This window comes from Aquarana catesbeiana, linkage group LG06, assembly GCF_042186555.1.
Source record: "Aquarana catesbeiana isolate 2022-GZ linkage group LG06, ASM4218655v1, whole genome shotgun sequence".
Lineage (NCBI taxonomy): Eukaryota > Metazoa > Chordata > Amphibia > Anura > Ranidae > Aquarana > Aquarana catesbeiana.
In genome coordinates this window covers 36,178,416-36,203,477 of record NC_133329.1, presented here as the reverse complement: position 1 = coordinate 36,203,477, position 25,062 = coordinate 36,178,416, and the positions used below count along the sequence as shown (strand labels likewise).

The 25,062-nt window shown below is 45.1% G+C and overlaps 1 protein-coding gene and 1 pseudogene across 1 annotated transcript in view; both read left to right on the top strand.

Annotated features, from left to right (window-relative positions):
* LOC141148310 (guanylate-binding protein 1-like) overlaps positions 1 to 25,062 on the top strand; it is a 1,084,899-nt gene that overhangs the window by 371,634 nt on the left and 688,203 nt on the right. The window lies entirely within an intron of this gene.
* On the top strand, positions 578 to 25,062 carry LOC141147943 (perforin-1-like; annotated as a pseudogene).

Below are 25,062 nucleotides of genomic sequence, written 5' to 3'. Positions count from 1 at the left end.
TAAATTCTTCTGTTCCTGACAATTATAGCGATACCACATATGTGTATCTTAGTTGTTATTTGTACCCGTAGTACAGCCCAGAAACAATAGTGCACATTTTGCTTTTTTATCCTACCTAAAACACACTGACACTAACGGACACTGATATTAATTTAAAAAAAGAATTCTGCCCCCCCCCAAAAAATACTTACCTTTGGCCCTGACCTTGACCCAAACACTAATATTGGCACTGACCTGGATCAAACCTTGAGCCAGGTATTTTTTGTATTTTATTATTATTATTATTATTATTATTATTATTATTATTTAATTCATTTATTTTCCTAACACGTACTTTTTTTTCTGTGCAAGGACAGAGAGAGATACAATCCAATCTGTGTTTGAGTTACTATTGGAAGTACAATGAATGTGCCCTTTATTTTGTATGATATTTTGTATGTTGATTTGTTCGGATGACACAAAAAAAATGCTAAATAATAATGTATAGTAAATCATAAAGAGCATTATCAATAGGGAATCTTAGTTTGGTCTTGTTTTTAACTCTTTTCTGCAGGGTTTAAATTCCACGCAACTGAATATGTGGCTCATCTTGATTTCACTTAGCTTTGCCACTTCTGCCTCCTGCCAAACTCACCCCCCACCCACCTATTCCTGCCGACCTGCCAAGAAACCAGAATGCAATGAACTTGATTTTGTCCCAGGGCACAATCTTCTTGGTCAAGGTTTTGATATTGTGACCATGAAGCAGACCAGGGCTCACCTGCTAAATCTCCAGATGTTTTCTACAGAGGACAAAAACTGCACTGTCTGTCACAACCCATATATGAACATGGCTTGGCAAAAGCTGCCCCTTGCAATGGTGGACTGGAGGCCCCAGACATTGTGCTCTAAAAAGATCAACAGTGAGCTCTCCCAATCTTCTATGTCGCTGGCTGAGGAATCTGCATCTGATGTGAAGAATGACTGGAAAGCTGGTCTAGAGCTCGGCCCTAACGAGGTGACTGCCAACCTGGTAATGGCTGGTTCTCAGTCAGAAGAGGCACGGTTTGGTAAGAGTAAAACCAGCACAGACCGTTACAGCTTCATCAAGCACCATCTGAGTTGTGTCCATTACAGGTACATCTTCAACTGTAATATATTATAGTTAAAAAAACTGAAAAGTCAAAAGTTACTCCATTGACTACTTTGAAAGACCTAGTCACTGGCTGCAAAATTTCTTTGCTTCCAATAAAACAGATTTTGCTAATTTGATCAGTACAGCAATGAGTTACCTAGTCAGTCACTCAACCGTCCCAGTATTACCTATTAAACAGTTTGCCTCTAGAGTACATTTTTTCACTTTTTGCACACATGTAAAAGTCTTAAACTCTCATGCCGCGTGCACACGATTGGAATTTCGGCCAGCAAAAGACCGATGAGAGCTTTTGGTCGGAAAATGCGACTGTGTGTATGCTCCATCGGACTTTTGCCGGCCGAATTCCATCCAGCAAAAGATTGAGAGCAGCTTCTCTATTTTTCAGTCGGAAAAAGTTCCTATCCGAAATCCCGTTCGTCTGTACACATTCCGACGCGCAAAATTCCTACACATTGCTCGGAAACAATTTGACGCATGCTCGGAAGCATCGAACTTCATTTTCTCGGCTTGTCGTAGTGTTGTACATCACCGGGTGCTTGACGGTTGTAAGTTCAGCGAACTTTTGTGTGGCCGTGTGTATGCAAGGCAAGCTTGAGCGGAATCCCGTCGGAAAAACCATCCATGATTTTTCAGACAGAAAACTTGCTCGTGTGTACGCGGCATCAGAACATGATGTATTTTCTGAAAGCAGAGGCCCCATAGAATAAAAACAGATGATAACTACAAATTTTTATGTCACATGATATTTGCGTAATTGTTTATTAAATGCAAATGTTCAGGAAAACTATAATAAAATACATTTTAGTGCAAACACACACAATAGCCATTTTTGGTCAAACAAAAAAAAGATGGTTGTGCCAAGTAAATAGAAACCAAACTTTAAAATGATATGCGCCCGTGATATCGCAAAAAACTACAGTACCTAAAAATCTCTATAGGTGACATTCTAAAAGCCATTACAGCTCATCAGTTTAGAGTTACTCAGGAGCTCTTGTGCTAGAATTTTTGCTCTGACTTTGATGTTCGTGGCGATATGCCACACTTATGGTGCAACTGTGGTTTACATACACGTGCGCACCCTGGTGTGCATTTGCACATGTGTGCGCGATGATTTGGGGTTACTGCAATTGTTTAAAAAAAGTATACATTTTAATTATATATTTTTTAAACTTTCTTGTTTTATTTAATTTATACATTTTTACTTGAGTGCTATAGTAAGGAGTTAAAAAACCCCCCATGTGATAGCAAACCCCAATGTCTCCCATGCCCTTCACACCATCTAACCCAGCACAGATCGGCTTGGTTAAATGCGTTCCCTGGTTGTACTGACCAGGAAATGATGGATCTGAACCCGAAAGTGATGAAACTGTTGTGACTTCCAGTTTCTTTGTTTACATGTGATATCGAGACATCCATATCCTCGGTCTCACACGGCTCTCCACCCTGAAGCTGGCAGTTGTGGTCCCCAGCTCTCGGTAAGAGCGGGAGAGCTCAGGAACCACAGAGGATGGGGGTGCCGCCGCAGGTGGGCGGCACCGCCCCACCTGCTCTGTGAAAATGATTGCCGGCTATACAGCTGCTGTATCACTTTCACTTTGAAGCCGGGAGCTGGCTGAAGAAAACCTGCACAAGCTGATGGCTGCTACTACTAAGCCATTAGATTGTGATTAAAGTGGACGTATGTACTAAGTCTAAAGAACTACTTAAAGCAGATATATATACACATATATATATATATATATTAAAGCAGATATATATACAGATATTGCCATCTCCATAAAAAGCATACTCCTGATATAATTGTTAAAATGATAGGAAAAATTAGTTCATGGTTTTTATTTTTGAAAATCTTTCTAAATGTGTCCCTTTACCAGCTTCCGGCTTTCAAACCTCATTCTACCGATGAGCAAAGATCTAAAACAGGCCTTGGAGTCTCTGCCACCGACTTATGATGCCACCACTAAAGTTCAATACAGACGACTAATTAGCATCTAAGGCACTCATTATATCAACCAAGCAGATGTAGGAGGCCAAGTGGTGGAGGTCAATGCCATCAAGACCTGTCAAGTCACCATTGATGACATACCAATGGAGGAGCTGAAGGATTGTCTTAACATTGAGGCCTCGGTTTCTGTCACTGGAAAAAGTGAAGCAAATGCCACAGCTCGAGCCTGTGAGGAACTAAAACAAAAATCCAACAGGAGAGAGAGTATCCATCAAACGTTCAATGAGAAGAGTTGGGAGGTGAGTTGTACAACAGGAATAAGTTGGTTGGAGATAGATAGATAGATAGATAGACAGACAGACAGACAGACAGACAGACAGACAGACAGACAGACAGATATTTCAATTTACAAAAAAATCCAAAGTGAGCAAGCGAACAGAAGAAAAAATCAAAATCAAATCAATATTTGATGTGACTACCCTTAGGCTGTAAACCAACATTGGAGCAGCTGGGCACTCTGAGTTTCCTCTTTTACATAAAAGCCCACCGCTTTCACCTGGCAGCTCAGAGTGAAGCTTTGGTTGGTAGTAGGGGGGGGGCTCAGGTCAACTTTCCCATTGGGACCCACAAGCTTAAAGCTACACCTCTGGGGCTACCCTGAGCTACCCCCGCTGAATTTAACTTGTTCTTTCAAAAACAGTACAGAGGCCACCAGTCATCCAAGCAACAGTCCATTCACCTTGCCTCTGGGCTTCCCTGGAGGGTAAAGACACCAAAATTTACAATGAACAGGCTCTGATGCCAATGTGCAAGTGATAATAAATAAACTAGTCTGTGCCATGGACAGCTTGACCATGTAAAAGTTGCCTTAACCACTTATGGACCAGGCCTTTTCTGGCAGTTTTTGTTTATACAGACAGTAAGTAAAAATCTGTATTTATTGCTAGAAAATGACTTGGAACCCCCAAACATTTATATTTTTTTAGCAGGGACCCTAGAGAATAAATTGGTGATCATTGTAATTTTGTATGTCACACAGTACTTGCACAGCGTTTTTTCCAATGCGATTTGTTTGGGGAAAAAAACACTTTAATTTCTTATGCAAAAAAAAAAACACAATATAATAAAAGGAAATAGTAGGTATTCTGGACGACCACCCCATCTTATACAGTGGGGCAAAAAAGTATTTATTCAGCCACCAATTGTGCAAGTTTTCCCACTTAAAAAGATGAGAGAGGCCTGTAATTGTCATCATAGGTATACCTCAACTATGAGAGACAAAATGTGGAAACAAATCCAGACAATCACATTGTTTGATTTTTGAAAGAATTTATTTGCAAATGATGGTGGAAAATAAGTTTTTGGTCACCTACAAACAAGCAAGATTTTTGGCTCTCACAGACCTGTATCTTCTTCTTTAAGAGGCTTCTCTGTCCTCCACTCATTACCTGTATTAATGGCACCTGTTTGAACTTGTTATCAGTATAAAAGACACCTGTCCACAACCTCAAACAGTCACACTCCAAACTCCACTATGGTGAAGACCAAAGAGCTGTCGAAGGACACCAGAAACAAAATTGTAGACCTGCACCAGGCTGGGAAGACTGAATCTGCAATAGGCAAGCAGCTTGGTGTGAAGAAATCAACTGTGGGAGCAATAATTAGAAAATGGAAGACATACAAGACCACTGATAATCTTCCTCGATCTGGGGCTCCACGCAAGATCTCACCCCGTGGGGTCAAAATGATCACAAGAACGGTGAGCAAAAATCCCAATGACCTGCAGAGAGCTTGGACCAACGTAACAAAGGCTACCATCAGTAACACACTACGCCACCAGGGACTCAGATCCTGCAGTACCAGATTTGTCCCCCTGCTTAAGCTAGTACATGTAAGGGCCCGTCTGAGGTTTGCTAGAGAGCATTTGGATGATCCAGAAGAGGATTGGGAGAATGTCATATGGTCAGATGAAACCAAAGTAGAACTGTTTGGTAGAAACACAACTCGTTGTGTTTGGAGGAGAGAGAATGCTGAGTTGCAACCAAAGAACACCATACCTACTGTGAAGCATGGGGGTGGCAACATCTTGCTTTGGGGCTGTTTCTCTGCAAAGGGAACAGGACGACTGATCCGTGTACATGAAAGAATGAATGGGGCCATGTATCATGAGATTTTGAATGCAAGCCTTTTCCCATCAGCAAGGGCATTGAAGATGAAACGTGGCTGGGTCTTTCAGCATGACAATGATCCCAAACACACCGCACAGGCAACGAAGGAGAGGCTTCGTAAGAAGCATTTCAAGGTCCTGGAGTGGCCTAGCCAGTCTCCAGATCTCAACCCCATAGAAAACCTTTTGGAGGGAGTTGAAAGTCCGTGTTGCTCAGCGACAGCCCCAAAACATCACTGCTCTAGAGGAGATCTGCATGGAGGAATGGGCCAACATACCAGCAACAGTGTGTGACAACAACAACAACAACAACAAAGGTTTGGTCTGGTTGATGATGCAGCACCCCTAGGTTAGACACCTCATCCCAATGTAGGTAGAAACAACAAAAAGGGGTAAGGGGATTTTTGCGGTGCCAAATGCAAAGAGAAAGGATTTGCTTCCATCAGTTAAAATAGAAAAGAGTTTTATTACATGACATATTTAAAAAAAAAAGCAAATTTAGAGCAATTTAAAATTACAGGTTTTTGGTGGTCATAAGATAAAGAAATAAATCACAATTCACAATGGAGACACACTAGCCCGACATGTTTCGCTGTTAGCTTCCTCAGGGGATGTGCAAGGCTTAATTGAAACCACTAGACAGATAAGATATAGAGAAGTTATAGCATACATATAAATCATACAGTCAAATTTAACATACAAGAAATTGAGTAGAATGTGAGCTTGGTTGCCAAAAAAAAAGGGGACATGGGTATAAACACTTACCCAAACAAATGCTAGCACCCACAAACCACCAGGCTGGGCCCCAGACAAGCAACCCAAATGACCCGATCCAAGAGAATCAGTCAGGTGTGACCATAGAGGGCAGATAGGGCGATTCTGGGGGGACAGTGAAGGTTCGTAAGGTTAGGATTGATTTTAGTAACTTAATGAGTTCAAAAATGGTAAAAAAGTGGGGACAATCATCTCTCAGATTAAATATTTACACAAAAAAGATATTTGTCTAGTAATCCATGAAGGAGACACACTAGGCAGGGTCTATAGTGGGGCTCTGGAGATTAGGCTGCAGGAAGCAGACTAGAAAAATAAATGAGGAAAATCTCTATAAGATTATGCTTAGGATCTAGAGAGAAAATAGACGAAAATAAGAAATAATGGAGGCAGGAAAAGAAGGTTGGCCAGAAAGGAAACAGCAGGAGAAAGATAGAAACTAGGGGAGCATTGAAATACACGGAGGGGAAATCTCCAATGAGTTCCCCTACATTAAGGGGAGGGAGCGTCAGTAATACGGAGAGATATACATGAGTAAAAAAGGCAATAAATAATTGAATAATTAAAGAAAGGATGGAAGCAAGAACTAAGGAAAGGACTTTCAATTTTATATGGCCCAGTCGGGCTAAGTAGTGACTTACCAGTCTAGACAATCGCCACTAGGTCGAAGGGTCTCCCTCCGGCTCTGGCTGAACTGACAGCCAGATAAGCTGGTTTAAATCTACCCTCCGGCGAGCCAGCGGGTGACGTCATCGGCTCGTGGTGGATGAGAAGACGCCTGTGCGCATGCGCACGGGCGGCCTACACCCTCAAACTACACTCCCCAGGAGGCTGCACGGGGAGGGAGGGGCCAGGTACGTCCAAGGGGAGGACGTATGTGGAGAGACTCCAGCCTTGCCGCAGCGTTCCGGGATGTGCAGAGATGGCAAAGAGGGAATAAGATCTGAGGTGGCAGAAGCCGCCTTGGGATCAATTGGGTCCCCCTGCGCTGCCAGGCGTATGAGTGGGCCTGCTACATGGTGGATAAGGCAAGCCCTGGGCGTCCATATGGCCCACCAAAGACCATTCCCCAGGACCGGAATGAATGGGAAAGAGAGTCAGTGACCAACATTGATGGGCCGGGCAAAGATTTGGGATAAAGGTGGGACAGGGATAGCAGAGCAGGACCACAAAACCGCTCCAGCTAGCCAAGTGTTTATAGAGGCAACCAAGCTCATTTACAGAAGTGTACACATAAAGAATAAAAATTAATGGCTCAAGTCATCAATCAAAAAAGTAAAAACAATTACAAAACAATGAGTATAATACTCATATAAAGTCCCACCCTCATTTTGTCTTTTCCAAATGAATAGGGATGGAGGTAAATCTCAGTTATTGCCTCATATAAAGTCCCAACCCCAAATTCTTTTTTCATAATACACAAACTTATGAATCAACAAAATATATAACAAGATCAGGTTATAAATGCAGGTAAGGACACTAGCTTAGGGGAAGGGGGATTAAAAAATATTTTTGGGGAGGGGGCAGAATAGCGGAGGAGAGGGGAGGGGGGGAGGGGGGAAGGGGAAAGAGTAGGTCTCCAAGCATGGAGTGCAACCTAGTGGGGGATGGCCCAGTAATTGACATTCATTGGGACTAGGGATGAGCTTCGTGTTCGAGTCGAACCCATGTTCGACTCAAACATCGTCTGTTCGCCCGAATTGCGAACTATATGGGCCGTTCGCGCCAAATTCGTGTGGCGCGTCACGGCCCATAATTCACTGCGGCATCGCAGTGCATTGCTGGATGATGATTGGCCAAGCATGCACTATGACCCGCATGCTTGGCCAATCACAGCGCCGTCTGAACAAAGAGCCGTAATTGGCCAAAGCCAAGGAGGCTTTGGCCAATTATGGCTCAGGGGATTTAGTACACGCCCCACACTATATAAGGCCGCCTGCACGGCGGCCCTGTGTAGTGTGTGTTCCGGCGTTCATTGAGAGAGAGAGAGAGAGAGAGAGACAGACAGACAGTGACATTTGATTTGAGTTAGATAGATTAGGCAGAACAGTCAGTCAGTTAGCTGCACTTACAGTGTATTGTGTATATATATGCATCCCAGGTGTTGCATATATATATATATACACTGTATTCAGTTTAGCTAGATCCGTTCCTGTTATCTTCCTACTGACAGGCAGGCTTGTCTTGTTACAGTATTTACAGCTAATTGAAGAAAATTACTGGTGTTCTTTTGATCCTATTAGTACAACAGTCAGGCAGCTAGACTATTTACAGTTAGTGCAGTGCGTCCTGCTCACAGTGTTCAGCTAGATCTGTTCCTGTTATCTTCTTACTGACAGGCAGGCTTGTCTTGTTACAGTATATACAGCTACCTGAAGAAAATTGCTGGTGTTCTTTTGATCCTATTAGTACCACAGTCAGGCAGCTAGACTATTTACAGTTAGTGCAGTGTGTCCTGCTCACAGTGTTCAGCTAAACCTACAAGTTAGTGTGGTGCGTCCTGCTCACAGTGTTCAGCTAAACCTACAAGTTAGTGGGGTGCGTCCTGCTCACAGTGTTCAGCTAAACCTACAAGTTAGTGCGGTGCGTCCACCTCACAGTGTTCAGCTAAAAATACAAGTTAGTGGGGTGCGTCCAGCTCACAGTGTTCAGCTAAACCTACAAGTTAGTGGGGTGCGTCCTGCTCACAGTGTTCAGCTAAACCTACAAGTTAGTGCAGTGCGTCCTGCTCACAGTGTTCAGCTAAACCTACAAGTTAGTGGGGTGAGTCCTGCTCACAGTGTTCAGCTAAACCTACAAGTTAGTGGGGTGCATCCTGCTCACAGTGTTCAGCTAAACCTACAAGTTAGTGTGGTGCGTCCACCTCACAGTGTTCAGCTAAACCTACAAGTTAGTGGGGTGCGTCCTGCTCACAGTGTTCAGCTAGATCCGTTCCTGTTATCTTCTTACTGACAGGCAGGCTTGTCTTGTTACAGTATATACAGCTACCTGAAGAAAATTACTGGTGTTCTTTTGATCCTATTAGTACCACAGTCAGGCAGCTAGACTATTTACAGTTAGTGCAGTGCGTCCTGCTCACAGTGTTCAGCTAAACCTACAAGCTAGTGAAGTGCGTCCTGCTCACAGTGTTTAGCTAAACCTACAAGTTAGTGTGGTGCGTCCACCTCACAGTGTTCAGCTAAACCTACAAGTTAGTGGGGTGCGTCCTGCTCAAGGTGTTCAGCTAGATCCGTTCCTGTTGTCTTCTTACTGACAGGCAGGCTTGTCTTGTTACAGTATATACAGCTACCTGAAGAAAATTACTGGTGTTCTTTTGATCCTATTAGTACCACAGTCAGGCAGCTAGAGTATTTACAGTTAGTGCAGTGCGTCCTGCTCACAGTGTTCAGCTAAACCTACAAGTTAGTGGGGTGCGTCCTGCTCACAGTGTTCAGCTAAACCTACAAGTTAGTGGGGTGCGTCCTGCTCCCAGTGTTCAGCTAAACCTACAAGTTAGTGTGGTGCGTCCACCTCATAGTGTTCAGCTAAACCTACAAGTTAGTGGGGTGCGTCCTGCTCACAGTATTCAGCTAAACCTACAAGTTAGTGGGGTGCGTCCACCTCACAGTGTTCAGCTAAACCTATAAGTTAGTGGGGTGCGTCCTGTTCACAGTGTTCAGCTAAACCTACAAGTTAGTGGGGTGCGTCCTGCTCACAGTGTTCAGCTAAACCTACAAGTTAGTGTGGTGCGTCCACCTCACAGTGTTCATCTAAACCTACAAGTTAGTGGGGTGCGTCCACCTCACAGTGTTCAGCTAAACCTACAAGTTAGTGGGGTGCGTCCTGCTCACAGTGTTCAGCTAGATCCGTTCCTGTTATCTTCTTACTGACAGGCAGGCTTGTCTTGTTACAGTATTTACAGCTACCTGAAGAAAATTTCTGGTGTTCTTTTGATCCTATTAGTACCACAGTCAGGCAGCTAGACTATTCACAGTTAGTGCAGTGCGTCCTGCTCACAGTGTTCAGCTAAACCTACAAGTTACAAGGAAAAAATCTTGCGAGCCACAATAATCCAGTACCTTAGTAGAGAAACAACTGAATAAATACCCGGCTGCAAATGCAGATCATGTATTCATGACCGTGCGGTGAAATGTAAACAAAGAATGCGTTGCGCCTGGGAATATACAGAAATTGGTCTTAGATCCATATTTTCTGTAAACTGCACTTTCCTTTATTTTTATTCACATGATACCACTAAGGTGTATAAACATTTAGATATATTCCCAGGCGCAACGCATTCTTTGTTTACAAACCTACAAGTTAGCGGGGTGCGTCCACCTCACAGTGTTCAGCTAAACCTACAAGTTAGTGGGGTGCGTCCTGCTCACAGTGTTCAGCTAAACCTACAAGTTAGTGGGGTGCGTCCACCTCACAGTGTTCAGCTAAACCTACAAGTTAGTGGGGTGCGTCCACCTCACAGTGTTCAGCTAAACCTACAAGTTAGTGGGGTGCGTCCTGCTCACAGTGTTCAGCTAGATCCGTTCCTGTTATCTTCTTACTGACAGGCAGGCATGTCTTGTTACAGTATCTACAGCTACCTGAAGAAAATTGCTAGTGTTCTTTTGATTCTATTAGTACCACAGTCAGGCAGCTAGACTATTTACAGTTAGTGCAGTGCGTCCTGCTCACAGTGTTCAGCTATACCTACAAGTTAGTGGGGTGCGTCCACCTCACAGTGTTCAGCTAAAGCTACCTGTAGAAGGTTGGTGGTGTTCTCATACTACAGGCAGGCAGTTGATTTTGCTAGCTGCAGTATCAGTACATATATATATATATATATATATATATATATATATCCCAGCTTAGTGCAGCTACAGGCCATTAGTATGTCTGGAAGGCCAAGAAGGAGAGGCAGACAGTCACAAGCCAATAAGAAAGCAGGCTCTGTGTCTAGTGCTGGTCGTGGAGACAGTGCGTCCTCATCAGCACATGGCCGTGGGACACGCTTGGCCTTTTTTTCGGCAGCTGGCCGTGTTGAGCCGCAACATGCGGAAGAGTTGGTCGAGTGGATGACCAAGCCGTCCTCATCCTCCTCATCCTCTCTCACCCATGCCCAGGGTACTTTGTCTGGCAAAGCAGCGGCCTCTTCCCTCGGCTCAATGTCATCAGTGACTCCTTCCCTAGCCCCACCATGTCCTCCTGAGGAGTCCCTCGAACTGTTTGACCACAGTGTTGGGTACATGCTCCAGGAGGATGCCCAGCGTTTGGAAGGCTCTGATGATGATACTGAGCTTGATGAAGGCAGTAACATGAGCACGGACAGAGGGGGTGCCCAAGAAGGACAGCAATCTGGCAGTCATGCTCCCCCTGCTGCAGCATACTGCCAGGTTTGCTCCAGTGATGAGGAGGGAGGGGATGATGAGGTCACTGACTCAACGTGGGTGCCTGATAGGAGAGAGGAGGAGGAGGCGGCACATCACCAACGAGGCAGTATGCCCTCCAGGGGCCAGCCTAAGGGCAGCACATTGACTGCATCACACCCCAAAACTCCACATGTGCAGGGCGCTGCAGTCTCTGCGCGTTATTCAAAAAGTTCTTTGGTGTGGGCCTTTTTTGAGACGAGTGCATCAGATCGCACCGCTGCTATTTGCAACATATGTCTCAAGCGTATCTCGCATGGCCAAAACATCTCCCGCTTGGGTACCACATGCTTGACCAGACATATGTTGACCTGCCATGCAGTTCGTTGGCAAGCGTATCTAAAAGACCCACACCAAAGAACAAAGAGGACCTCTCCTTGCTCCTCATCAGCTGAGATCTCCAAGCCCACTATACCTTCAGTCCTCTCTGAGACCTGCACTGAGAGGAATGAAGGTGTAGAATTAGGTGTGTCACAGCCAAGTACTTGTGGGCAATCTGCTTTCGGTACACCGAAGTCAGATTGTACCAGGCAAATTTCCCTGCCCCAGCTGCTGCACCGCCGAAAGAAGTTTGCTCCCAGCCATCCACATGCCCAGCGGTTGAATGCTGGCTTGGCAAAATTGCTAGCACTTCAACTGCTGCCTTTTCAGTTGGTAGACTCTGCCCCCTTCCGTGAGTTTGTGGAATGTGCGGTTCCTCAGTGGCAGGTACCCAAACGCCACTTTTTCTCACGGAAGGCGATTCTGGCTCTCTACCGGCATGTGGAAGGCAATGTCCATGCCTCGCTGGACAGGGCGGTCAGCGGTAAGGTGCATATTACCGCTGACTCATGGTCCAGTAGGCATGGACAGGGACATTACCTAAGTTTCACGGCGCATTGGGTGACTCTGCTGGCAGCTGGGAAGGATGCAGGACAAGGTGCAGTAGTGTTGGAGGTTGTTCCGCCACCACGCCTCCAAAATGCTAATGATTGTGACACACCTCTCTCCTCCACCCCCTCCTCTTCTTCTTCCTCCATGGCCTCTTCCTGTGCTTTGTCCTCGGAACCAGCGGTGCTCCGTAGCCATTCAAGGGGCTACGCAAGTACGCAGGCCAAAAGATGCCATGCGGTGCTTGAGCTGGTGTCCTTGGGGGACAGGAGCCACACTGGGGCAGAGGTTCTGTCAGCTCTGCAGGGGCAGTTTCAGAGGTGGTTGACGCCACACCAACTTAAGGCAGGAATGGTGGTTTGCGACAATGGCACCAACCTCCTCTTTGCCCTCCGACAGGGACAAATGACCCATGTGCCCTGTTTGGCTCACGTCCTTAACTTGGTGGTGCAGTGGTTCTTGGGCAGGTACCCGGGCTTACAGGATGTCCTGAGGCAGGCCAGGAAAGTCTGTGTGCATTTCCACCGGTCACATAATGCCAGTGCTCGGCTGATGGACCTCCAAAAGGAGTTTAGCCTGCCCAAGAACCGCCTAATCTGTGACATGCCCACCAGGTGGAACTCAACGTTGGCCATGCTGCAGCGGCTGCACACGCAGAAGAGGGCCATCAATGAGTACCTGTGCAACTATGGCACCAGGACAGGGTCAGGGGAGCTTGGTTTATTTTCCCCACGCCAGTGGGCCGTGATCAGGGATGCATGCACTGTCCTGTCCCCATTTGAGGAGGCCACGAGGATAGTGAGCAGTGACAGTGCATGCATCAGTGACACTGTCCCCCTTGTCCACCTGTTGGAGCACACGCTGCGTGGAATAATGGACAGGGCACTTGAGGCAGAACAGAGGCAGGAAGAGGAGGACTTCCTTAGCTCTCAAGGCCCCCTTTATGCAGACAGTGTTCCTGCGTGCCCGCCGATCAAACAGGAAGAGGAGGAGGAGGAGGAGGAGGAGGAAGATTGTGTCAGTATGGAGGTGGAGCCTGGCACTCAGCATCAGCAGCAGTCTTTAAGGGATCAGTCCCAAGAAACCCATGGACTTGTACGTGGCTGGGAGGAGGTGGCTGCGGACCATGTCGTCCTTAGTGACCCAGAGGACTCCGGACCGAATGACTCAGCAAACCTACGCTGCATGGCCTCCCTGATCCTGCAAAGCCTGCGTAAGGATCCTCGTATTCGTGGTATCAAGGAGAAGGACCAATACTGGCTGGCAACCCTCCTTGATCCACGTTAGAAGGGTAAGGTTGCGGACCTTATCTTGCCATTGCAGAGGGAGCAGAGGATGAAACATCTTCGGGAGGCCTTGCAGAAAGGTCTGTGCAACGCGTTCCCAGAGACTGGGAGGTTACAAACTCCTGTTTCTGGACAACGTGTTGCTGAGGCTTCGGTCAGTCAAAGAAGGAGCGGTGGAGAAGGTGGCCGTCTGACCGATGCGTTCAGACAATTTTTTGGTCTGCAGCCCCAAGGTATGATCGATTCCAGCAACCATCGCCAGCGTCTGTTTTACATGGTGCAGGAATACCTAGGGGCAAGATCTGACTTGGACACCTTTCCCACCGAAAATCCTCTGGGTTACTGGGTCTTGAGGATGGATCACTGGCCAGAGCTTGCACAGTATGCAATTGAGCTACTGGCCTGTCCTGCATTCAGCGTTCTTTCGGAACACACATTCAGTGCTGCTGGAGGCGTGGTAACCGATCACAGGGTGCGTCTGTCCACCGACTCGGTCGATCGACTGACCTTCATAAAAATGAATCAGTCTTGGATCACCACAAGCTACCAAGCACCTGATGCTGATGTAACCGAATAATTTTTTTTGAAATCTCAGATCCCTTCAAAGACTGCCTATGCTGATGCTGAGTGACTATCCCTGAGTAATTATCCTCTTCCTCCTCAATGATCACGCTGATAGCTTGTAAGAACATTTTTGGTTCTGGGCGCCACCACCAGTGCCTAAGGCACAATTTTTAAGCCCCTGTTTAACAGGGGCATGTAATTACAATTTTTGATGCAATACTTTGTAGCAGGGCTCATTTCAGCATTCCAACTAGAGTATCTGTGAGGGGTTGCAGTGTTGTGGCACCAGCACCAGTGCCTAAGGCCCAAATTTTCTGCCCCTGTTTAACAGGGGCGTGTAATTACAATTTTTGATGCCATACTTTGCAGCAGGGCTCGTTCCTGTGTTCCAACTAGAGTGTCTGTGAGGGGTTGCAGTGTTGTGGCACCAGCACCAGTGCCTAAGGCCCAATTTTTCAGCCCTTGTTTAACAGGGGCGTGTAATTACAATTTTTGATGCAATACTTTGCAGCAGGGCTTGTTCCTGCGTTCCAACTAGAGTGTCTGTGAGGGGTTGCAGTGTTGTGGCACCAGTACCAGTGCCTAAGGCCTAATTTTTCAGCCCCTGTTCAACAGGGGCATGTAATTACAATTCTTGATCTAATATTTCACAGCAGGGCCCATTTCTGCACCCACCAAGAGCGAGTGAGGACTTACAGTGTTGTGGCACCAGCACCACCACCACCACCACCACCACCAAAGGCCCAATTTTTCTGCCCTTGTTCAACAAGGGCATGTAATTACAATTCTTGATCTAATATTTCACAGCAGGGCCCATTTCTGCACCCACCAAGAGCGAGTGAGGATTTACAGTGTTGTGGCACCAGCACCACCACCACCACCACCAAAGGCCCAATTTTTCTGCCCTTGTTCAACAGGGGCATGTAATTACAATTCTTGATCTAATATTTCACAGCAGGGCCCATTTCTGCATCCACCAAGAGCGAGTGAGGACTCACAGTGTTGTGGCACCAGCACCACCAAAGGCCCAGTTTTTCTGCCCCTGTTCAACAGGGGCATGCAATTACAATTCTTGATCTAATATTTCACAGCAGGGCCCTGTGAGGGCTTACAGTGTTGTGGCCACAACAACACCTAAGGCCCAAATTTCTGCTGAGTATATAGGGCAGGCCCCTACTTTCAAACATCTAACTTACAAACGACTCCTACTTGCAAACGGAAGGAGACAACAGGAAGTGAGATGAAATCTACCCCTAGGAAGGGAAATTCTCTCCTGTAAGAGTTAATATGGGAAAAACATTTCTCCTTTCCACTGATGCTTTCCAATCCTTGTTCCACAAAAAAACCCACATTTTCAAAAAACATTTGTCATTGGGACAAAAAGTGAGGTGAAATCTTCTGAAGAGGAGGAAAGACAGCAAAACAAATGTCACAGGGGTGATAACCCTTCCCTATGTTTTCCAAAAAGCTTAAAAATATTTTTTGACTTGAGCTAAACACGTTAAAAATGTACCCGTTCAAAATTACAAACAGATTCTATTTAACAACAAACCTACAGTCCCTGTCTTGTTTGCACCGCCTGTATACTGCTGTTCAGAGTATATAGGGCCTGGTGGCCCCACACCTTTCCTTATTTTAATTTGGGTGCGGGGTTCCCCTTAATATCCATACAAGACCCAAAGGGCCTGGTAATGGACTAGGGGGTACCCATGCCGTTTGTCTCACTGATTTTCATCCATATTGCCAGGACCCGACATTACATTAAACCCGCAAGCAGTTTTAAATGAGATTTTTTCCTTTAAAAATGACATTTGGTGCAGGGACTGTTCTAAACACAGGAAACACGCGCCACTTTACAGGCATACTATAGACACACCCCACGTATGATATTTAAGGGAATATTTCACTTTTTTTTTTTTACTTTAAGCATCATTAAAATCACTGCTCCCGAAAAAACGTACGTTTTTAAAAGTTTTTTTTGCATTGATACATGTCCCCTGGGGTAGGACCCAGGTCCCCAAACCCTTTTTAGGACAATACCATACAAATTATCCTTTAAAATGAGCACTTTCGAACGTTCGAGTCCCATAGACGTCAATGGGGTTCTAACGTTTGTGCGAATTTTCGGTCCGTTCGCAGGTTCTGGTGCGAACTGAACCGGGGGGTGTTTGGCTCATCCCTAATTAGGACTAAAGAAAGGACTTGAAACTAAGACTCTCCTTGAAGCCAGGAAAAGATGTGGCTTTGAGGTCGTATATCCACTGAGCCTCTAGCTGTAATAGGGTGCGATAGACACTGCCACCGCGGGAGTCTATGGGAATATGTTCGAGTGCCAAAAATTTGATGTAGTGAGGACTAAAGTCAAGATATATACCAATATGCCGGCTAATGGCAGTGTCCATTTTATTTTTCTTGATAGGTTTAATGTGATCTCGTATGCGTTTGGAAAAACAAAAAGACAATTTTTCAATGTAGAAGCCACCGCACAGACACTGGGCCAAATATATAACACCAGGTGTCTGGCAGGTGACCCTACATTGGGTGAAAATGCCATTTGCCATTAGGAAGCTTGAATTTAGTTTTTGCATCAACATATTCACATACATCACATGCACCACAGGGGAAGATACCCCAGTTGGTTTGAATTGAAGTGGGTTGTGTGGTTTCAAAGTGACTTTGAACCAATCGATCCCTCAGGGAAGGGGCTCGTCTGAAGGTGATTTCAGGGACATTTTTTTATATATTTACTTGCAGTAGGATCTGCAGATAAGTGGCCAGAATCTAGTTAATATATGTCTGAATTGTTGATGTTGGCTTGAATATTGGGTAATGACTCTTACTGTGTCAAATTTTTTTGACCCGTCTGCTAGAGAAAATCAATGAGTTTCTATTTTCTATATTTGCCCGATTAAAGGCTTTTTTAAGGCAGGCATGGCTATAGCCCCTAACTCTCAGTCTACTGTATAAGTCCGCTTCTAAAGTCGGAATCCTTAATGCAGTTGTGTTTAAGCCTTAGGTACTGACTATAGGGGATACTTCTAATTAGGGAAATGGGGTGCGAACTTTGGGCTTGGAGGATGATATTTCCCGCTGAAGGCTTTCTATAGAGGGACGAGTCGAGTTTACCTTCTGCATTAATAGAGATGACCAAAAAAATGATACTGTTCTGACTACAATGCATAGTAAATTTTAAATTAAAATTATTGATTGAAATTATTTGTAAAAGTTCAGTTTGAGTTCCGGACCAGAAAATAAGGACATCGTCTATTAAACGGTACCAAGCCAGGATTCTGTCATGAAGATGACTCAAATCCTCTCTGCTGAGGACCTCCTTCTCCCACCCCCTCAGGTACAGGTTCACATAGGAGGGGGCACGTTTGGTCCCCATTGCGACACCCTGTACCTGGAGGTAGTGGGAGGAGTTGAAGATAAACACATTGTGTCCTAAGATATAGTCTAGTAGATCCAATACAAAAGCATTGTATTTAGCGAAGGAAGGACCTCTTTCATTTAAATGTTGTTGTGTCACTTTGATTCCTAAATCATGTGGGATGGCATTGTAGAGGCTTTCTACATCAAGGGCTACTAGCCAGGTATCAGGAGGAAGGGAAATACCTTCAATTGTTCTCTAAAGGTCAATGGTGTCCTTGATGTATGATAAAAGTGCCGTGACATGGGGTTGTAAATAGCTATCTACCAAAGAGCTGGCATTTTCAGTAAGACTAGAGCATCCTGAAATTATGGGACGTCCTGGGGGTTCAGTCAGTGATTTGTGCACTTTGGGTAGTGCGTAAAAAGTAGGAATCCTTGGATCCCTGACATTTAAGAAGTTCAGAGTGTTCTGGTCGATAACACCTTGGCGGTAAGTCCGAAAAATGATTGTACGGTACAGTAGGTGACCGCGATATTGTGTCAATCTCGCCGCATTTCTCGGCAAGATTTGACACCTGTGAGCCCCGTCGCGGGAGCCAGCGCCGAGATGGCTCACTCAACGGGAAAGGAAAACTTTTTTTCCTTTCGCGATGAGCGACAGGCAGTGCTGACAGATGTCTGGTATGAATCCTGAGGGGGGAACGCCGCGCCAAATTTTAAATAAAAAAAGGCGTGGGTTCCCCCCCATGGGGTATACCAGGCCCTTAGGTCTGGTATGGATTGTAAGGGGAACCCCCTATGATGAAAAATCGGCATGGGGTTCCCCCAAAATCCATACCAGACCCTTATCCGAGCACGCAGCCCGGCTGGCCAGGAAAGGGGGTGGGGACAAGCGACCCCCCCACCCCAAAGCACCTTGTCCCCATGTTGATGAGGACAAGGGCCTCTTCCCGACAACCCTGGCCGTTGGTTGTCGGGGTCTGCGGGCGGGGGGCTTATCGGAATCTGGGAGCCCCCCTTTAATAAGGGGGCCCCCAGATCCCGGCCCCCCACCCTATGTGAATGAGTATGGGGTACATGGTACCCCTACCCATTCACCTAGGGAAAAAGTGTCAATAAAAAAAAACACAGTACACAGATTTTAAGAGTAATTTATTAGGCAGCTCTGGGGTCTTCTTCCGACTTTGGGGGGTCTCCTTTCGACTTATCCCGGTGTTCGGCCTCTTCTCCCGGTGTTTCGTCTCTTCTCCCGGGCCCCTCCACTATCTTCTTCCAGCTCTTTTGCCAGTGAGGGGCCCGGTCTGCTGCCGCTGTCTTGTCGCCCCCGACAACCAACGGCCAGGGTTGTCGGGAAGAGGCCCTTGTCCTCATCAACACGGGGACAAGGTGCTTTGGGGTGGGGGGGGCCGCAGGGCGTCCCCCTCCCCCAAGGCACTCCCCCCCATGTTGAGGGCATGCGGCCTGGTATGGCTCAGGAGGGGGGGCGCTCGCTCGTCCCCACCCCCTTTCCTGGCCGGCCGGGCTGCGTGCTCGGGTAAGGGTCTGGTATGGATTTCGGGGGGGACCCCACGGCGTAGGGGGTTCCCCTTACAATCCATACCAGACCTAAGGGCCTGGTATCCCCCTGGGGGGGGCCCACACCATTTTTTTACTTAAAATTTGGCGCGGCGTTCCCCCCTCAGGGGGAATGCACAGTACCCTGTTGCCAAGAACCAGCGTGATGGTATCGCGCTGGAAACACAATCTCGCGGTCAGGTACTGTATTGTGCATCAAAGTTATTAATCACTGTTTTAGAAATGGGGCGATACCAACTACGGTTCCTGAGAATTTTTTGGCACATAGTTACATATTGGGGAATGTTCATAACGACCAGATTTCCGCCCTTGTCAGAGGGCTTGATTATTATGTCAGAGTTCGCTTGCAGAGACTTGACAGCATCAATTTGTTCTAAAGTTAAAGCGGGGGTCCACCCACACCGCCAAAAAAAAAATATTAAAAGCCAGCAGCTACAAATACTGCAGCTGCTGACTTTTAATACATGGCCACTTACCTGTCCCAGGGTCCAGCGATGTCGGCAGGCGACGCCGAGAACCCGCTCGGTTCTCTGCAGCTGCCGCCGCCATCCTAGGTGAGGGAATCAGGAAGTGAAGCATTGCAGCTTCACTTCCCGGTTCCCTACTGCGCATGCGCGAGTCGCGCTGCGCGTCCCAAGTGGTCCCTGCTCTCTCCTGGGAGCTGTGTGTTCCCAGGAGACAGTGCGGTGGGGACGGGAAGAGGCGTAGACTCCCATGGGAGTCTATGCCGGAGGTATCTGCACCCCCCTCCCCCCTGAAAGGTGCCAAATGTGACACTGGAGGGGGGGAGGGTTCCGAAAAGTGGAAGTTCCATTTTTGTGTGGAACTCCGCTTTAAGTTGGGGATCTTGGTAGTAGAGGTTTGTGTGTGACAACCTTGTGAAGACTTACAGAAAAGTTTGACCTCTGTCATTGCCAACAAAGGATATATAACAAAGTATTGAGATGAACTTTTGATATTGACCAAATACTTATTTTCCACCATAATTTGCAAAGAAATTCTTTCAAAAATCAGTGATTGTCTGGATTTGTTTCCACATTTTGTCTCTCATAGTTGAGTTATACCTATTATGACAATTACAGGCTTCTCTAATCTTTTTAAGTGGGAGAACTTGCACAATTGGTGGCTGACTAAATACTTTTTTGCCCCACTGTAGGTACTCCAATAGGGCCAACAGATATCTGGAGACACTGAATGAATGAGACACGAGAGGCAGGTTGTGCATTCACAAGATGTCTGCTTTATTGTAGCTTGTGTCTGACGTGGAGATTTCTCTATACGCTATGCACAATCCATGTCTCCTGCGCTACTAAGCGCCCTTTCAGCCTTTTGGTATAATGCATCTCATTAAACCCGTGTCTCCCACATTTCCCCAAGTAAACAGACATAGTCACCATCCTCACGTACTTAGCGCGATCGCTCGACAACCTGCCCTTACAAGCACAGGCACAGGCCCCAACAGCCAATCGCTTTCTCCATGCAAAATGACTACACAGGAAATGACAACACTAAAGGGGAGGGCATCCACAGGAGTGGGAGGGAGAAGTGCACGTCTCATCCACTTGAGGCATGTAGACTGCCCTCCGCCCAGCCACATGCATGCACATCTACCATCTTGGTCAGCATGGAGCCCACTCAATACTTCTCAGCGTAACCAATATCTAGTAAGATCATTCTACTTGTTCTTACAGGCTTGAGAAGATCTGCTGTTGTCAATATACGGAACAAGTATACTGACAAGGCAGATATCAATGTCCTCTTATAAAAGCAGATATGAATCCAAAAGGGATAGCATAGCCACAAGCGAGATATAATATGTTTCTCTCGTTATGCGGACTTCGCTTCTCTAATGTGCATAGACATTTAAAGGCAAGAAGTCCAGCGCATTGCGCTTGATACTTACAAACCGGCAAATGCCCACACACACACACAGAGAACACGTCTCCAAGCCCATAAGAAGGTTTTCATATTGACGGTTTCACCGCTGGTCCTGATTCAACCCAAGTGCACTCTGCTAGAGCGCTCCTCGATTAAATCCGACACAGGGAGACAGATGACATTCTATAAAACACACATCCTAGAATAAAATGTCCTCATGAGTCCATATAATAAAATTTCCACAACATGTCTAAGATTTTATTCAGTTACAAAACAAAGAAAGACGTGATTTATAAGAAGGCACACGTGTCCTTCTGCTTATTTTATTTAATGTTGCATATTGTGCAAAGTATCATATTTTACACATTAAAATGGAAAAAATGAGGAAGAAAAGGTAACAATTTCAGGAATCGGCTGACCACAGCCAACCAGACTTCCCGCCTATGTGCCCACAGTTTTATAACAAGACAAGATACTGCAAAACAATATATATTTACTTAGTAAAGGAAAATTATAACTTTAACCACTTCAGCCCGGGAAGATTAGCCTGCTCAATGACCAGAGCACTTTTTACAATTTGGCACTGCTCTGCTTTAACTGGTAATTGCGTGGTCATGAAATTTTGTACCCAAAATAAATTTGCTTCCTTTTTCCCACAAATAGAGCTTTCTTTTGATGGTATTTGATTGCCTCTACAATTTTTTTAATTCTTTGCAATATACACGGAAAAAAAAATTATATTTTCTAATTTTTATAATAAGAAAAATCCAATAAACTCAATTTTAGTCATACATTTAGGCCATTGTATTCAGTCACATGTCTTTGGTAAAAATGTCAATAAGCGTATATTGGTTTGCGCAAAAGTTATAGTGTCTACAAACTATGGAACACTTTCTGGAATTTACGCAGCTTTTAGTTTATGACTGCCTATCTCCTTTCTTGAGGTGCTAAAATGACAGGGCAGTACAACCCCCCCCCCCCAAATGACCCTTTTTTGGAAAGTAGACACCCCAAGGAATTTGCTGAGAGACTTGTTGAGCCCATTGAATATTTTTTTTTAATATTTTTTTTTGTCAGTGATTGAAAAATGACAAAAAAAAAATTACACAAAGTTGTCACTAAATGATATATTGCTCACACATGGCATGGTTATATATGGAATTACACCCCAAAATGTATTCTGCTGCTTCTCCTGAGTATGGAAATACCATGTGTGAGACTTTTTGGGAGCCTAGCCGCGTACAGGACCCTGAAAACCAAGTAACCCCTTCAGGATTTCTAAGGGCGTAAATTTTTGATTTCACTCTTCACTAACTATCACAATTTCGAAGGTCATAAAATGCCAAGATAGCACAAACCCACCCAAATGACCCCATTTTGTAAAGTAGACACCCCCAAAACTATTTGCTGAGAGGTATGTTGAGTCCATGGAATATTTTATATTTTGCCATAAGTTGCGGGAAAATTACAATTATTATTATTTTTTTTTTTTTTGCACAAAGTTGTCACTAAATGATATATTGCTCAAACACGCCATGGGCATATGTGGAATTACACCCCAAAATACATTCTGCTGCTTCTCCTGAGTACGGGGATACCACGTGTGAGACTTTTTGGGAGCCTAGCCACGCACGGGGCCCCGAAAACCAAGCACCGCCTTCAGGCTTTCTAAGGGCATAAAAAGGTGATTACTCCTCACTACCTATCACAGTAACTAAGGTCCTGAAAAGTCCAGATAGCACAAAACCCCCCAAAATGACCCAATTTTGGAAAGTAGACACCCCAAGGTATTTGCTAAGAGACATGGTTAGTATTTTGCAGCTATTATTTGTTTTTGAAAATGAAGAAAGAAAAGAAAAATGTGTTTTGCTTTTTTCCAATTTTCAAAACTTTGTGACAAAAAGCAAGATCTACAAAATACTCAGCATGCCTCTCAGCAAATATCTTGGGGTGTCTACTTTCCAAAATGGGATCATTTGGGGGGGGGGGGGTTGTGCTATCTGGGCATTTCATGGCCTCCAAAACTGTGATAGGCAGTGAGAAAGTGAAATCATCATTTTACGCCCTTAGAAAGTCTGAAGGCGGTGCTTGGTACACGGATAGGCTCCCAAAAAGTCTCACATATGTGGTATCCCCGTACTCGGGAGAAGCAACAGAATGTATTTTTGGGTGTAATTTCACATATGCCCATGGCATGTTTGCGCAATGTATCATTTAGTGACGACTTTGTGCAAAAAAAAAAATGTTATTTTCCCACATTTTGTGGCAAAATATAAAATATTCCATGGACTCAACATGCCTCTCAGCAAATAGATTGGGATGTTTACTTTCCAAAATGGGGTCATTTGTGGGGGGGGGGGGGGGGGGGGTTGAACTGTCCTGGCATTTTATGCAGAACATTTAGAAGCTTATGTCACACACTCTTCTAACCACTTGAAGACAAAGCCCTTTCTGACACTTTTTTGTTTACATAAAAAAATATTTTTTTTGCAAGAAAATTACTTTGAACCCCCAAACATTATATATTTTTTAAAGCAAATGCCCTACAGATTAAAATGGTGGGCATTGCAAATTTTTTTTTTTTCACACAGTATTATTGCGCAGCGATTTTTCAAACGCAATTTGTTTGGAAAAAACACACTTTTTTAATTTTAATACACTAAAACACATTATATTGCCCAAATGTTTGATGCAATAAAAAAGATGATCTTATGCTGAGTACATGGATGCCAAACACGACATGCTTTAAAATTGCACACAAACGTGCAGCGGCGACAAACTACATACATTTTTAAAAGCCTTTATAGGTTACCACTTTAGATTTACAGAGGAGGTCTACTGCTAAAATTACTGCCCTTGATCTGACCTTCGCTGTGATACCTCACATGAATGGTGCAATTGCTGTTTACATATGACACCAGACCGACGCTTGCGTTCGCCTTTGCGCATAAGCACGGGGGGACAGGGGTTCCTTTTTTTTTATTTTTTTATTATTATTTGTTTTGCTTTTTTATTTTTAAACTGTTCCTTTCTTATTTATTTATTTATTTTTTTAATAATTTTTATTGTTATCTCAGGGAATGTAAATATCCCCTATGATAGCAATTGTTAGCGACAGGTACTCCTTCTTCTCTTTTTTATTTTTATTTTTTTTATTTTTTTTTGAAAAAATTGGGGTCTATTAGACCCTAGATCTTACCTCTGCCCTCAAAGCATCTGAGCATACCAAGATCGGTGTGATAAAATGCTTTCCCAATGTCGCTGTTTATATCTGGCGAAACCTAAGTCATGAAATGCTCATAGCATCCAGTTTCTTAGGCCATAGAGATGATTGGAGCCATTCTGGTCTCTGATCAGCTCTATGGTCAGCTAGCGGAACCACCGGCTGCATTCTCGGGTTCCCTGTTGGGACAGGAGAGCCCGAGAAAACCATTGGAGACGGCGGGGGGGCATTCCCTACCACTGCTTGTAAAAGCAGTCTAGAGGCTAATTAGCCGCTAGGATTGCTTTTACATGAAAGTCGGCAGCTGGCTGAAAAGAATGCTACCAAGATAATACCTAAACCCGCAGGCATCATTCTGGTATAACCACTCAAAGTCCAGCAACATACCAGTACGTTGCTGGTCCTTGGGCATACATTGTAATGTTCTTTTTTCCATGCAGCCTGTGGGCTTAACGAAAAAAAAAGATTGGTGGGTATGCCCACCATTAGAATATTACCCTTCATCCAACCACTTCTAATGATGGGCATACAGTACTTGACCGCGAGATTGTGTTTCCAGCGCGATCCCTTTGCGCTGGTTCCCGGCGACAGGGTACTGTGCATCTCACGCTGGCTCGCTCATCGGAAAAGGAAAACTTTTTTTTTCCTTTCGCGATGATGAGCGACAGGCAGTGCTGACAGCTGTTTGGTATGAATCATGAGGGGGAACGCCGCGCCAAATTTTGAATAAAAAAACGGTGTGGGTTTCCACCCCAGGGGCATACCAGGCCCTTAGGTCCTTAAATTTTAATACTCTTTTTTTGTTTCTCCCCTCGAGTTTCCTCTGGATGTGATCGACCAGAGTGGTTGCCCGGCATGGAAAGCCGCCCAGACATAG